The 14,729-nt window shown below is 41.1% G+C and overlaps 1 long non-coding RNA gene across 1 annotated transcript; it reads right to left on the reverse strand.

The window, feature by feature from the left end:
- Positions 1–5,625: 5,625 nt before the first annotated feature.
- On the reverse strand, positions 5,626–11,569 carry LOC138843584 (uncharacterized). The gene is made up of 4 exons (XR_011378524.1): positions 11,447–11,569; positions 9,526–9,692; positions 6,742–6,994; positions 5,626–5,722 (listed from the first exon to the last, which is right to left on the reverse strand). It is a non-coding gene; the product is annotated as an uncharacterized lncRNA (long non-coding RNA).
- Positions 11,570–14,729: the final 3,160 nt, after the last annotated feature.

Consider the following 14,729-nt stretch of genomic DNA (forward strand, 5'->3'; position numbering starts at 1 on the left):
GTGTGTTAACTGAAACCGAGCAGCTCCCATGTGAACTGAGTATTTAGAAATATCCTTCTCAGCACCTGACTCCTTCCCCTAAAATAAGTATGGTGCATTAGACCTTTGTACAACTTTACAATTCCTAACCTGGGCATGCAGGAATTATTCCCAATCCTGTTGTAGTTTGCTTTGCATCAATGAGATTATTGTTTCATGTTCTTTCAATAAACTGCAAATCTTAAAACTGGATAACCCAATTTTGGAGTTACCAGAGGGTAAAAGTGCCACTCAACTTAATATATCATTACAATGGCACAGGGAAAATTGAGGCTATATTCAGTATAATTTTTTAAATATCATTTTTATGGCAAGAACATGTTCCATGGCATATAAGTAAAAGACAATATAAAATTGATCTTTTGTTACAAATTAGTAAAATCTTTGATAACTGTTCCACAATTATTACACACACACACACTCACACACACATACACACACACTAAAACTGTATTTCCTTTAAGGAATTTTTTCTGACCTTACATCTTTGGTAAAAATAAATATCTCTGTAAAGATCTATATAACAAGTACCTATCATCTTACAAGTCAAACTATTTTACTCAGAGAATTCCACCCAATGGGTCAACAACTCTTACTACAGGGCCTCAACATCACAGGAAATTCATGTGCTTGGCTGAGCCTCCATTCTCGGAGTTCTGACAAAACTGGATTATGATCATATTAGCCATGCATGGAAAACATAAACTTCTGTGCCAAAGTGTTCTGTCTGTCAATCAACACCAAGACATGTTTGGACACAATGATGGCTTGGAGCAGAGAAGACTTCATTTAAAAATTGCCAAAAATATTAATTGAAAATGTTTAAAAACAAGCTTTTTAAAATTTATTTACTTTCTCATTTAAGAAATTGAAAAGTATTCTATAGAGTACATGTCCCATAATTTCTTTATCCAGTCTACTGTTGATGGGCATTTGGGTTGGTTCCAGGTCTTAGCTATTGTGAATTGAGCTGCAATAAACATTAATGTGCAGACAGCTTGTTTGTTTGCCAATTTCATTTCCTTTGGGTAAATTCCAAGGAGTGGGATGGCTGGGTTGTATGGTAAGGTTATATTCAGGTTTCTGAGGAATCTCCAGACTGACTTCCATAGTGGCTTAACCAGTTTGCATTCCCACCAACAGTGGGTTAGTGTCTATAGAATACTATACAGCAATCAAAAACAACAAAACCCGGTCATTTGCAACAAGATGGAGGAATTTGGAAAACATCATGCTGAGTGAATTAAGCCAGTCCCAAAGGGACAAATATCATATGTTCTCCCTGATCGGCGACAACTAACTGAGCACCAAAGGGGAAACTAGTTGAAATGAAATGGACACTATGAGAAACAGTGACTTGATCAGCTCTTGTCCTGACGGTTGATGCACAATGTAATACTTTATCCATTTTAGTATTTTTTTGTTTTAGTATCATTGGTTGAACTCTGTAATTAACACACAATTATCCTTAGGTGTTTATATTTTAACTGAAAAGTGATCCCTGTTAGGAATTTGGAAAACATTATGCTGAGTGAAATAAGCCAATCCCAAAGGGAAAAATACCACTTGTTCTCCTTGATAGGTGACAACTAACTGAGCACCAAAAAGGAAACCTGTTAAAGTGAAATGAACACTATGAGAAACGGTGACTTGATCAGCCCTCACCCTGACTGTTGATGAGCAACTTGATATGTTATCCCTCTTAGTATTTTTTTTTGTTTGTTCTACTTAATACTTTTGGTTGAATACTGTAATCAATACACAATTCTTCTTAAATGCTGAAACTTAACTGAAAAGTGATCACTGTTAAATATAAGAGTGGGAATAAGAGAGGGAAGAGATGTACAATTTGGGACATGCTCAAGCTGACTTACCTCAAACGGTAGAGTTAGAAACATACCAGGGGATTCCAATTCAATCCCATCAAGGTGGCATGTACCAATGCCATCTCACTAGTCCCAGTGATCAATTTCTGTTCACAATTGATCATAATGATAGGACTAAGAACCAAAGGGATCACATAAACAAGAATAGTGTCTGCAAATACTAGCTGATGGAATAAAAAAGGGAGAGAATGATCCAACATGGGAAGTGAGATACACAGCAGACCCATAGAATGGCAGATGTCCTAAATAGCACTCTGGCCTCAGAATCAGCCCTTAAGGCATGCAGATCCGGCTGAAAAGCCCATGAGAGTATTTCAGGCATGGAAAGCCAATACACTCTGGGAAAAAAAAAAAAACCTAAATGAAAGACCTCCGCTAGTGAGATCCCAGTGGAAAGAATGGGTCATCAAAGAAGGAGGTACCTTTCTCTGAAGGGAGGAAAGAACTTCCACTTTGACCATGGCCTTGTCTAAAAATTATCAGAGTCAGTGAACTCAGGGGACTCCCATAGCCTTGGCATCTTATGACAAGAGCCTAGGTTGATTACTGATGCCATAAACAAGAGTGTCAATTTGTTAAGTCAACAACAGGAGTCACTGTGCACTTACTCCTCATGTAGGATCTTTGTCCTTAGTGTGCTGTACATTGAGATTTAATGCTATAACTAGTACTCAAACAGTATTTTTCACTTTATGTTTCTGTGTGGGAGCAAACTGTTGAAATCTTTACTAAATGTATGCTTAACTGATCTTCTGTATGTAAACAGAATTGAAAATGAATCTTGATATGAATGGAAGGGGAGAGGGAGTGGGAAAGGGGAGGGTTGCGGGTGGGAGGGACATTATCGGGGGGAAGCCATTGTAATCCATAAGCTGTACTTTGGAAATTTATATTCATTAAATAAAAGTTTAAAAAAAAAGAAATTGAAATGTAAAGCAGTTTTGGTCATGCAATGTTTAAGCAAATATCCTATTTCAAATCTACAGCTGTTAGAAATAGCTAGATTCCTGTTATGATCATCACCATCAAGGTTTTTGGTTTTATTTTTTAGAGAGAGAGTTGCTTTCCTAGAGCTTATAGGTCTCCAAGTCTCTTAAAGGAGTGAGGAACAGCTCTCCTCCCTTCAGACAAACCCTATACCTGTGCAACATAAGGTAGGAATAGAATAACCAAAGGAAGGGATTCATGTGACAGACTCATAATTTCCACTCTTGATGTTCACATCCTGCATTAAGATAATTCTCTCCAATGAAATTAGTTTCTCTATCCTCATGGCTTCAAAGGCCTTGTTAAATATGTCAGTCTTCCTGATAGAAGACTTATTAGATGGGATAGTTAAATTTTGTCTGTGGCACTTGGGGAACAGAGATGTAGGGCTCCTTCCATGTTTGCGTGATAGGAAACCTGACCTCAGACCCTTAGTGAATCTACAGAATCACCAAAGACTGGTTGAAAGTATTCCTGAGATAAGCAGAGCGAGATACACCAAGGAAGGGGCCACAGGCCCTGCTGAGATTCCCAGCAAGGCTAACCTAGCAAAGACGGGTGTCCCAGTGAAGCCTAAGGAAAGTCAGAAAGCCTAAAATGTGGAGATTTGGCATAGGAAGTGGAGAGCTACCTAAGTCTCCTCTTTTTGGCTTCTCACCCTGAGCTGGTATCTCCCCACATCCCTTATATTTCTCTACTTACAGAAATATCTCCACTCTAAGACCATGCAGTACCCCAAGCATGTCTTCATAATTTCTAAAAACACTATTTTGAAGGCATTACTTGAAGAGATTTTTTTAAAAGATTTATTTATTTATTTGAAAGGCAAACTTACAGATAGAGAAAGGCAGAAGTAGAGAGAGAGAGAGGTGTTCCATCTGCTGGTTCACTCCCCAACTGGGCACAATGGCTAGAGCTGTGCTGATCCGAAGCCAGGACCCAGGAGCTTGGGCCATCTTCCATTGCTTTCCCAGGCCATAGCAGAGAGCTGGATTGGAAGTGGAGCAGCCGGGTCTTGAACCAGTGCCCGTATGGGATGCTGGCACTACAGGTGGTGGCTTAATCCTCTATACCACAGCATTGGACCCTTGAAGAGATATTTTGACCTACAATTTTCTCTGGGACCAGCATTGTGGCTCAAGGGGTTAATCTTCCACCTGCAAGGTCAGCATCCATATTCCAGTCCCATCTCTCTGCTAATGCACCTGGGAAGGCAGCATAAGATGATCTAAGTATTTAGGGATCTGTGATCCACATTGGAAAACCAGAATAGAGTTCCTGGCTCCTGGCTTCACCTTAGCCCAGGCCTAGCTATTACAACCATTATGGGAGTGAATCAGTGTATGGAAGATTTATTCTCTTCTAAAAGTTAACTAAAGATAAGGCATGACAAGAACCATGACCAAAAAGTGTTCCACTTCTATGAAATTTGCACACAAATTTTTGAAACAATGAACATATGAATAAAATACAAAAAAAATTTCAGACAATGACATATGTGAAAGAGTTATCTGTAACCCCAGTTCTTTGCAGCTCAATTCACAATAGCCAAGATACAGAATCAACCCAGATGTCCAACAACTGATGACTAGATAAAGAAATTATGGTTTATATACAATATGGAGTACTACTCAGTGATAAAAAAAAATGAAATCTTGACTTTTGCAACAAAATGGATGCAACTGGAAACCATTATACTTGGTGAAGTAAGCCAGTCCCAAAAAGACAGCTACCATATGTTTTTCCTGATCTATAGTAACTAACATAGTACTTAAAATGTAATGTATTGGAATTAAATTGACATTTTGAGATTTGATGACTGTTTACAGCCCTGTCTCTACTGTTAAGGGACAGTGTTTTTTTTTTTTTTTTCCTTCATACTACTTGTTGAACTATTTAGGGTAGCAGGGTTAATCTTAGGAATTTAAAGTAAACTGAAAATATATCATTGTAAAAGTTGAGAGTGGGAACAGGAGAGGGAAGAGGAAGAACAGTTGGAGCATGGGTGGGAAGGAGGGTATAGTATCACCATGTTCCTAAATCTGTATATATGAAATTCACAAAATTTGTATACCTTAACATTTTAAAAAAAAAGGAGAGAAATAAGGACATGTCTTAGTGGCTTCCTGGGTAGGGAGAAGAGTGGAAGAAAGGCTACACAATACTGGATGGTCTCCAGTGAAGACTCGCCACAGCGTTGCATTCATCTGGCACAGGCACATGGAAAAGCAGCAGCCTGGCTATGAGCTGAGGGGATGAACTACCAAAAACAGCTGCCACAAAACTCCGCAGCAAACATAGTTCTCTGTACTCAACAGAATCTGTTGGAACTAGTAACAAAGGTAACTAGGAACCCAATGCGTATAGCCCTGGCATCCTGGGTAAGATGGGAAGTCAGCTGTGTGGATAACTATGAATCCTAGAAAAATACAGTCATAAACATTAGACCTGTGTCTATACAGTATAATGCATGGTTAACTGTGAACTATTAGCTTAATCTAATGTATACTGATTCTCAATATATTCAGAATATACAGTTCTGGTGACAGGTATTGATTCTCAATATATCCCATAAAATATTTCACAGGCACACACACACACACACACACTCACACGAATGTCAAATAGTATCTTCCGTGGCATTTACCTGAGGACATAACATGTGTGCCAAGTTGTCAAAACCGATATATTTTAGATATTTGGCTAATTTTTGCCTGTGTGTATTCTGTAACAATTCTGAGTATTTCTTGTGCAGTATGTGAATCCTCTTATCATCTGAATTACCACATTTATATCTTTGGATTCTGCTTCTGTTGAAGTAAAACAATTGCATGACCTAAGTGAAGCAAGAGAGTGATAACAACCCACACTCTACCCCAGCGCTGACTTAATTTTAAGATTTTAAAGAAAGCATATTCACATGAACCACTCACAATAATCAAAGAACTCACAACTCCCAGTTCTGCATGACAATTAAAAGTGTGGGCTCTTAGATTCTAAAAGTGCTGCTAGACTTAGCAAGCGAAAAACAGGATGCCTGCTTTGACAAAAACTACAGGGCACATATTCACAAAATTCATCACATACCTGAAATGCAAACTTAACGCGCCTGTTTCTGACATAGAAACATGGCAAATTACTTCTCTCAGCCTTGTTTTCTTTCTCTGTATAAGGGAGATATTAACCACAGGGCTCACCTCACATGGTTATTATCAAGATTAAACAAAATAATCTACATAAAATGATACAATAATTTCCTAAGAACATGACCATTCTATACTCTTTTATTACTCTTCTAATAATTACTTTTCTGTGACCACAATTAAGAGATAAGTATTTTTTTATCTTATCTCCAATCAAAATTTCTCATTCTCTGGCCTTCAGCCACAACACTGTGGTTATATCCCAATTTATTACTTATTCAATTTGTGCATATAGATTGAAGTAGACTTTTCACTAAAAATATTACTGTGTCACTGACATTCAGGCACATAATTGGTTCTCCTAGGGCTTTACGTATTATATCAAGATAGGAAGCCTATCCCAAAGAATTGTGAGAATTTAACAATTTTATGTGTGTGTGTGTGTGTGTATGGTATTTGGCCAATGGCTGGCTATGAAGAACTGTCTGCTGCATTGACTTTTGAATTGACTCTTTCCACTAATGCCTTTCACACACAAACAACTGTGGATCCAACAAGAGGAAATCCTTCTAATTTTTAAGACTTCAAAAGAGTTCCATAATCACAGAAGAATCAATGCCAGCTCTTTTGCTGTCCTTATTAATCTCTGATTTCAAGAAACTTCTAGAATTGATGTCCTTATATACCTGGTTTTAGACAGCATTCTTTCCATAATTTGAAACAGGCATCCAATCCAACCATTTCTGCAATAAATTTTACAGATTTAACAGCACATATCTGGAGAAAATCTTCTAGTCTTTTGATTCCAGAGTGAAGATTCTCTTTAATTTCTTTTTCAATAGAGAGAGACAAATTATTCCATCTCTCTTCCTCCTTTTTCTCTAGTTTAGCTAGTTGTCTCTTTTGATTTTCTTCAATAAGTTTTTCTGCATTTTTCTTCTAAAAAATAGAAATAAAATTAAATAAACATAAAAGCAGTTGTTTCCAGATTAATACTTTTTATATTTGGAAGGAAATATTTAATATCTTGGACTATTAGTTTAGCATTCAGAGCACTTAAGGACATCAAATTGGACCTTTGGTGTTGCAAAGAATTAAATGTAAATATCTTTTTTTATACACAAAGATGGTAATTGGCTATTCCTTTTCTCTATCTTCTCAGCTGTTAACCCCTTAGTCCATTATACTGAAAGCCAGTGTTTAGGCAGTCCAGATCTGTGCTGAGTCTAAGAAACACCCAACAAAGGTCCAATGAGGATAAGTATCTTTTATATGACCAGACCAACTGGTAAAATTACAAAAACTCCCTGGAGTGTGACACATTGCACTGTATAGAAATCAAATACAACTCTTGTGCAGTGGTAGCCAAGAGAACAGGATATGATGAAAGCAGTTATGAATAGATAAAAAGCAGACCTAAAATTGCAATAGCTGGAATACTGCTTGCAATGGAAAATGCCACCATGACCATTCTCTGGCTAACTCTCTTGTCCAGTTCTCCAGGCTCATCTTTACTTAGCCCAGCCTTCCACCCCCAGCATGGAAATACAGGCCATCTAAGAATCTGAGCACTTAAACTGATCTTCTGTATATAAAGAGAATCGAAAATGAAAAAAAAAATGTAATTGTGGAATGTATAAAAAAAAAAGAATCTGAGCACTAGCAAATGACACCAGCTCCTCAGGGGAGTGCACACCCTACGCAAGAGGAGAAAGTATGCTTGCAGAGTACCATCTACAGGATAACAGCCCAACGACTGCACTTCCTAAAGCACCAAAAATGAGCACTAAGAAAATGTGTTTAAGCAAATACAGAGGGGGCTTCAGAAATGCACCAAAATGTATATTATTTAAAAAAATGCTTGGATTTCAAAATTTTTGCACTGAAATAAAGTTATCTAATTTTATTGGAACATAAACTTTTCAATATCTATTAATTTAAACTTTATTTGAAAGGCAGAAAGACAGAAAGATGAAAAGAGATCTCCCATCTGCTGGTCCACTCCCCAAATGCCCACAATAGTCAGGGCTCGGCTGGGCTGGGCTGGGGTCTTCTATTTGAGTGGCATGGACCCCAGTGTTTGAGTCATCCTCTGCTGCTTCCCAGGGTGTGCGCTATCAGGAAGCTGGATGAGGAGCAGAGCAGCCAGAACTTGAACCAAGCACTCCAACACGGGATGCAGGCGTCCCAAGCAGCAACTTAAGTAGTGTGCCAAAGGCCCACTCTCCCACGAACTTTCTGAAGTTCCCTCATCATAGGTTTTAGCAGTCAATAAGCAAAATAATAATAACAATGGCAAATAGTAAAGGAGATAAAACAGAAAGTCACAGGGGAAGAAACACAAATAGACTAATACTCATATCACTGGTATTTGAATTTGCAATCAAAATCTCTTGTTGAGATGATGTTAAACAAAAAAGCAGGCACACTCACAGAATGCTACTGGGTATCTCTGTGGTTAAACAGAAAAGAGCACCAGGGTTATAACAGTAAAATAATGCACACGTATTAAAGATTAAAAAGGAAACATAGAAAAATAAACATGGAATATTATGCAAATATTAAAAGCGAAAGTTTATTTTTCACTCATTGCAATGAAAAGTTTTAGAAAGCACACTGTTTAATGGGAAAAAAGTATAAAGCCATATGTAAACTGTAAACTATGCATGTAGTAAGAGTGTATAGACTGGAAGTGTTTGGAAGGATGTTCACCAAAGTTAATAGGACCAGGTCTTTGAAGAAGGTAAAATGTTAGTTATTTTTCACACTTTAAGTACCTTTGTGAATAGCCTGAATTAGCTCTGTGTGTGTGTGTGTGTGTGCTCGATTTTTCTATTAAAGTTGCTTAAAATTTGGGAAATAACATACTATTTTGAATTTATTGTATATTTAATGATATAGAAAGAAGTCAGCTATACTATTAGTAGATGTGGAATACATATAGAAAAAACAACAGACAATACAGGACTGCACAGGTGTATGCCAAAATATTCACAGTTACTTGTGGGACATGAGAATGTGGAGTTTTCTTTTCTTTTCCTTACTTGTTTTTCTATATTCCAACAAAGAAATAACTAAACAAACCACGACATTGCCATATTATGGAGGAGTATCCATCCACAAAATTATGTTTCAAAAGATGTTTAATAACATTGGACAGAAGTGTGACTGTGAGGGAATTCACCAAAGCATTCCCAGTGCTCAATTCTATGATGGTCCCATTAGGATTTTGTTTTCTTTGTTACACCTCCCTTCATTTTCCCAGTGTTCTAAAAGGAGAATAAGGTCCTTTATCTGCTATAATTCATGGTTAGTACTTGGGAGTACTTTTTTAAACAAAATATTTTTTTCTCCAATAACATGAGATTACCAGTGTTGCCATGCTGAGTAAAGTTAACGCAGGTCTCACAGGGTGGGAGTAGAGTCTCCAGACCCCCACAGCAATGAGCTCCGCTAGCCCAAGAACGCACCTGATGTTGTCTTTTCTTCTGCCCGGAAGAATTTGCTGGAGATGGCAGCGAGCCCACTTTTGTAATCCTTACTGATCTGTTACTTCCTACCAAAGACCTTCCAAACACATGATAAAAATGATACAGTTTCTGTGTATCTCTTCTTTCTTTGGCATCTTTGGATTTAGCTGAGGGAAATAAAGTTATTAAAATATCATGACTCTACTGTTGATATATAAAAGCTGCACTCCTAGAGCATTCATGAGAAAGGCTTTGACAAATCCCCTGAGAAACTCATAATATTCTAATTAGAGGCTATTACTATTATAGAGATTGAGATGTGGAAATGTAAAGTAAAATTATTGAACCATATTTAAATATCATGAGATGATCCAAATTAACATCTGTTATTGGGGCTGGCATTGTGACTCAGAGTTAGTTAATCCATTGCTTGCAACACCAGCAATGGTGTTGTACTGGTACTGAGCACCAGTACAAGTCCTGGCAGTTCCACTTCTGATCCAGCTTCCTGCTAATACACCTGGGAAGGCAGCTGAAGACAGTCCAAGTACTTGGGCCCCTGCCACCCATGTGGGAGATCCTGGTGGAGTTGCAGGCTCCTGGCTTTGGCCTGCCCCAGCCCAGCCGTTGTGGCCATTCGCAGAAAAAACCAGCAGATGGAAGATCTCTCTCTCTCTCTCTCTCTCTCTCTCTCTCTCTCTCCCCCCTCTCTGTAACTCTGCTTTCAAATAAATAAAACACATCTTTTTAAAAATCACATCGGTTATTTACTTATTCATTTTATTACAACTACTAAGCATTATGGGTGCATCCCATAGAGTAAGTCGAGGGTGAGATATGACCTGCTCATCCTACAACACATCAAAGCCACAAAAGAAAACACCTGCTCTTGGACATGGTTGCTGTCTCTGGACACAGGATCAAAAACGAAGCACATGAGCACTGCATGAACTTGGAAACAGAGTTTCTAAAAACTATACCCAAATTTGGCCAGAAACATTTGGCTACAACCACTCAGCCAGATTCTTGTTCGAGGAGAGAATGGACTCTGGAAACAAGATGTCACCAGTTCCCAGACCACTCTAAGCCTGCGGCAGCGCTGAACTCAAAAGCCTTTATCGCTGGCAACACCCATGGCCTCAGGGTGAGTGTCAGCAACTCACCCATCCACACTTACTACATATACCACGTCCTGAAGAAAATTAGAGGCCTGACCAGGTGTTTTCACCAGCTTTTTATCATTAGAACAAAATACCTGAGAAAACTAACTTCAGGGGGCCTCTGCACCCACGTGGGAGCCCTGGAAGAAGCTCCTGGCTCCTGGCTTCGGATCGGTGCAGCTCCGGCCGTTGCAGCCAATTGGGGAGTGAACCAGCGAACCGAAGACCGATCTCTCTCTCTCTCTCTCTCTCTCTCTGCCTCTCCCCGCTCCAACTCTGCCTTTCAAATACATAAGTAAATCTTTAAAAAGAAAACTTAACTTCAGGAAGAAAAAAGGGTTACTCTGCATCACGCCCAGATTGGGCAGCCCCATGGTTCAGGCCGTGCTGAGGGTCCAGGCAGGGAATGGAGCTCAGGTGGAGGAGGGTTGCAGGGCAGCTGAGCCAGGAAGCTACAGAGCAACGGGGGTCCAACCGGGCTCCAGCAACCAACCCCGCTGAGAACCACCGTCGGAAGGCAGCCCCACGCCCTCAACATCATCACTGCATTAAGCGGGCACATCCGGTTCAAACCACAGCTCCACTCTCCCGCTAACTCCCCGACTGCTCTGAGGCCGTTCCTGGGACCGCTCTACGAGAACTGAACAGAAGATGCCAGAAGCCAGGAACGCAGTTCCAGCTGCTCAAGGCCCCAGCGGGCCACCCAGCCACGGAGCGCACGACGAAGGTGGAAGCAAAAATCCTTCCCCTTAAACATGTACCTGAGCGCCGGGCTCACCCGGGCAGACGTTTAAGCAGCCTCCCCTTGCTCTTCGGTTCTGGGAAAGACGAAACCCCTAGCGCCTCACCGACTTGTCTGACGTCACTGGGGCTCTCAGGCTGCTTCGGTCACCAGCCCTTCCCACTTCTGGTCACAGCCTGTCCCACTTCCGGCAGGATTCTCCGCATGATTCCGGTGTGGCTAGAGTCTCCCCCAGTCCTCCCGGCGGACACCTGGACACCTCCCTCCCTGCCTTTTGCTCCCAACTGTACCACTCCCTAGAATTTTCAGTAAGGACCTCTCTCATGGCTGCTCTCATCCCGCCTCTCCCTCTGCTCTAGGAGTGCTACAAGACCAAGTCCAGAGCCCAGCACAGAGCCAAGGACAGGGACAGGGCACGCCTGAATTCAGACACTGAATACATCCAGAGATTGGCAGCACCAGTCAGGCTGCTAGTGTCCACACCCTGAGGAATCGTACTTATGCGTCATTGGTCTTTTTCTCTGTATGTATCTGTGTATACATACCTCTATCCATTTTCCTCACCAGTTTGAAATCCAAGAAGACAAGTTTACAAACTATATTGGTTCATGGTGTCTTACCACCCAAAATAATTCTTTGGTGATTTAAATATTTTTTATTAATGAATACAATTATGAACCAATGTTTTATAACAAGTAATAAATACAATTATTAATTTTGGCAATTACAACACTATGTGCCTGATTAGTATAAACACCAGGTCCTGTGAAACAATACAGTGAGGATTTTTATGCAAACCAGCAAAGAACAAAAGGAATTTCAATAATAACATATAAAGTAACTGTTGTAACAATCTAAGAAAATTAGAAAGCTAGACACAATGACTTGGCTGCACACAATGACTTTTTTCCCCTCAATGGATTTATGAGAATTTTTCATCCTACAGAAACTAGCTTTTGCCCATTTCTGTATCTGCAAGCCACTGGGAGTGCATACAGTGGTAGAGAGAGGGGAGACTATAAGTGAGACGTCACTATCCCCAGATGAGTAATTTTTCCCTTCTACACATGATGCTTGTTTAAATAAGAAAACTGCTGGAAACATTCCCTAGTATGAATTATACTCACCACTATCGCTGCTTTTTGTCCTTTCAAAATCATCACTTAGAGGTCAAGAGGAATGCCAATGTATGAGCTCATCAAACTCTCTCTTCTTAGAAAGACAGGTGATAGCTGGGTCATCACTGCGGTGGGAGGGAGGGAGTATAATTTAGAAAACACACGTGTAGGTCAGTGTTCAATTAAGACCCCACTTGAGATGCTTGTATCCCATACCCAGGCACCTCGGTTTGTGTCCCAGCTCCCATTCTGATTGCAATTTCCTGCTAACCCACAATGGAAGGCAGCTGATGATGGGTCAAGTATACTTGGATATCTGCAACCATGTGGGAGACCTGGATTGGATTCCAGATGCCTTGCTTCCACCTGGCCAACCACTGGTGTTGCAGGCATTTGGGGGGTGAGTTAGCAGAAGGAAGACCTCTCTCTCTCTCTCTCTCTCTCTCTCTCTCTCTCTCTCTCTCTCTGTGTGTGTGTGTGTGTGTGTGTGTGTCTCCCTCTCTAACTTTCAAGTAAATAAATAAATCTTTTTTTAAAAAGCAGCTTTTTTATTTGTGTGTATGTATGTGTATTTGTGTAATATTTCAAACATAGAGAAAATATTAGAGAATAAATGATAACCATGAATCTACCATGCATTCATTCATAAGACATCCATTAAGTCCTAATTATATGCCAGAAACTCGTATGGATGCTAAGAACATATCAGCGTACAAAATAGAATAAAAATCTCTTCAATGAGTGTTTATTTATTTGTTTTATTTGAAAGGCAGAGAGACAGACAGTGCACCCACCACTGGTTACTCCCTACTGGCTGGGGCTGGCCTGGGCTAAAGCTGGGAGCCAGGAATTTAATCCAGCCTCCCACATGGGTATCAGGAATTCAACTACCTGAACCATCACTGCTGTCTTTCAGGGTGCACAGAAACATGGCACCAGAATCGGGAACAGAGCCAGGAAGTGAATCTAGGTGCTCCTAGAAGCACAGGAGCATGTTAAACACTAGGCCAGACATGAGCCCTTTACAGAGTTCATATATTCAGAGACTTACAGACAATAAAGAAATGCAAAGGTAAAATACACACTATGGTAGATGGTGCATGATACAGATTAAAAATCACACAGAGAGACAGAGGAGGAGGAGGAGGAGGTGCCACTTTAAGCAGAGTGGTGAAGAATGCCTGGCTGAGAAGCTATGGGAGCAGAGGGTACAAAGTTGTCTGGCTCAGAACATTGCCAACCAACAGAAACACAGGCAGAAAGGCTGTGAGGGGGCCAACGCAGTGGCGCAGTGCCAGCATCCCATATGGGGGCCAGTTCAAGTCCTGGCTGCTCCACTTCCGATCCAGCTCTCTGCTGTGGCCTGGGAGAGCAGTGGAGGATGGCCGGGGTGCTTGGGCCCCCGTGCCTGCGTGGGAGACCCGTGGGAGGCTCCTGGCTCCTGCCTCCACATCAGCTCAGCTCTGGCTGTTGCAGTCATTTGGGAGGTGAACCATCAGATGGAGGGTCTCTCTCTCTCTCTCTCTCTCTCTCTCCCTTTCTCTCTGGCTCTACCTCTCTGTGGCTCTGTCTTTCATATAAATAAAATAAATCTTTAAAAAAAAATAGAAAGGCGGCTGGCGCCGCAGCTCACTAGGCTAATCCTCCGCCTAGCGGCGCTGGCACACTGGGTTCTAGTCCCGGTCGGGGCGCCGGATTCTGTCCCGGTTGCCCCTCTTCCAGGCCAGCTCTTTGCTGTGGCCAGGGAGTACAGTGGAGGATGGCCCAAGTGCTTGGGCCCTGCACCCCATGGGAGACCAGGAAAAGCACCTGGCTCCTGGCTCCTGCCATTGGATCAGCGTGGTGTGCCGGCCGCGGCGGCCATTGGAGGGTGAACCAACGGCAAAGGAAGACCTTTCTCTCTGTCTCTCTCTCTCACTGTCCACTCTGCCTGTCAAAAAAAAAAAAAAAAAAAAAAAATAGAAAGGCTGTGAGCTGGGAGAGCAATTGTGTACAAGAAACAGTGGGAGGCCAGCCTGGAGGAGTACTCAGAGGGGGACAGATTAGGCTCAAATGAGGTTAAGGGGGCAGGGAGAGTAAGACAGAGGACAGAGCAGCAGATCCTGGAGTCCTTTCCATCTGAGGGAGTCAGGCTCCTTAGTAGGTTTGAGCAGGGAGAAACAAACTGATCTCTCCCCGCAGCGG

The sequence above is a fragment of the Oryctolagus cuniculus genome, chromosome 8 (assembly GCF_964237555.1).
Source record: "Oryctolagus cuniculus chromosome 8, mOryCun1.1, whole genome shotgun sequence".
NCBI classification, from domain to species: domain Eukaryota; kingdom Metazoa; phylum Chordata; class Mammalia; order Lagomorpha; family Leporidae; genus Oryctolagus; species Oryctolagus cuniculus.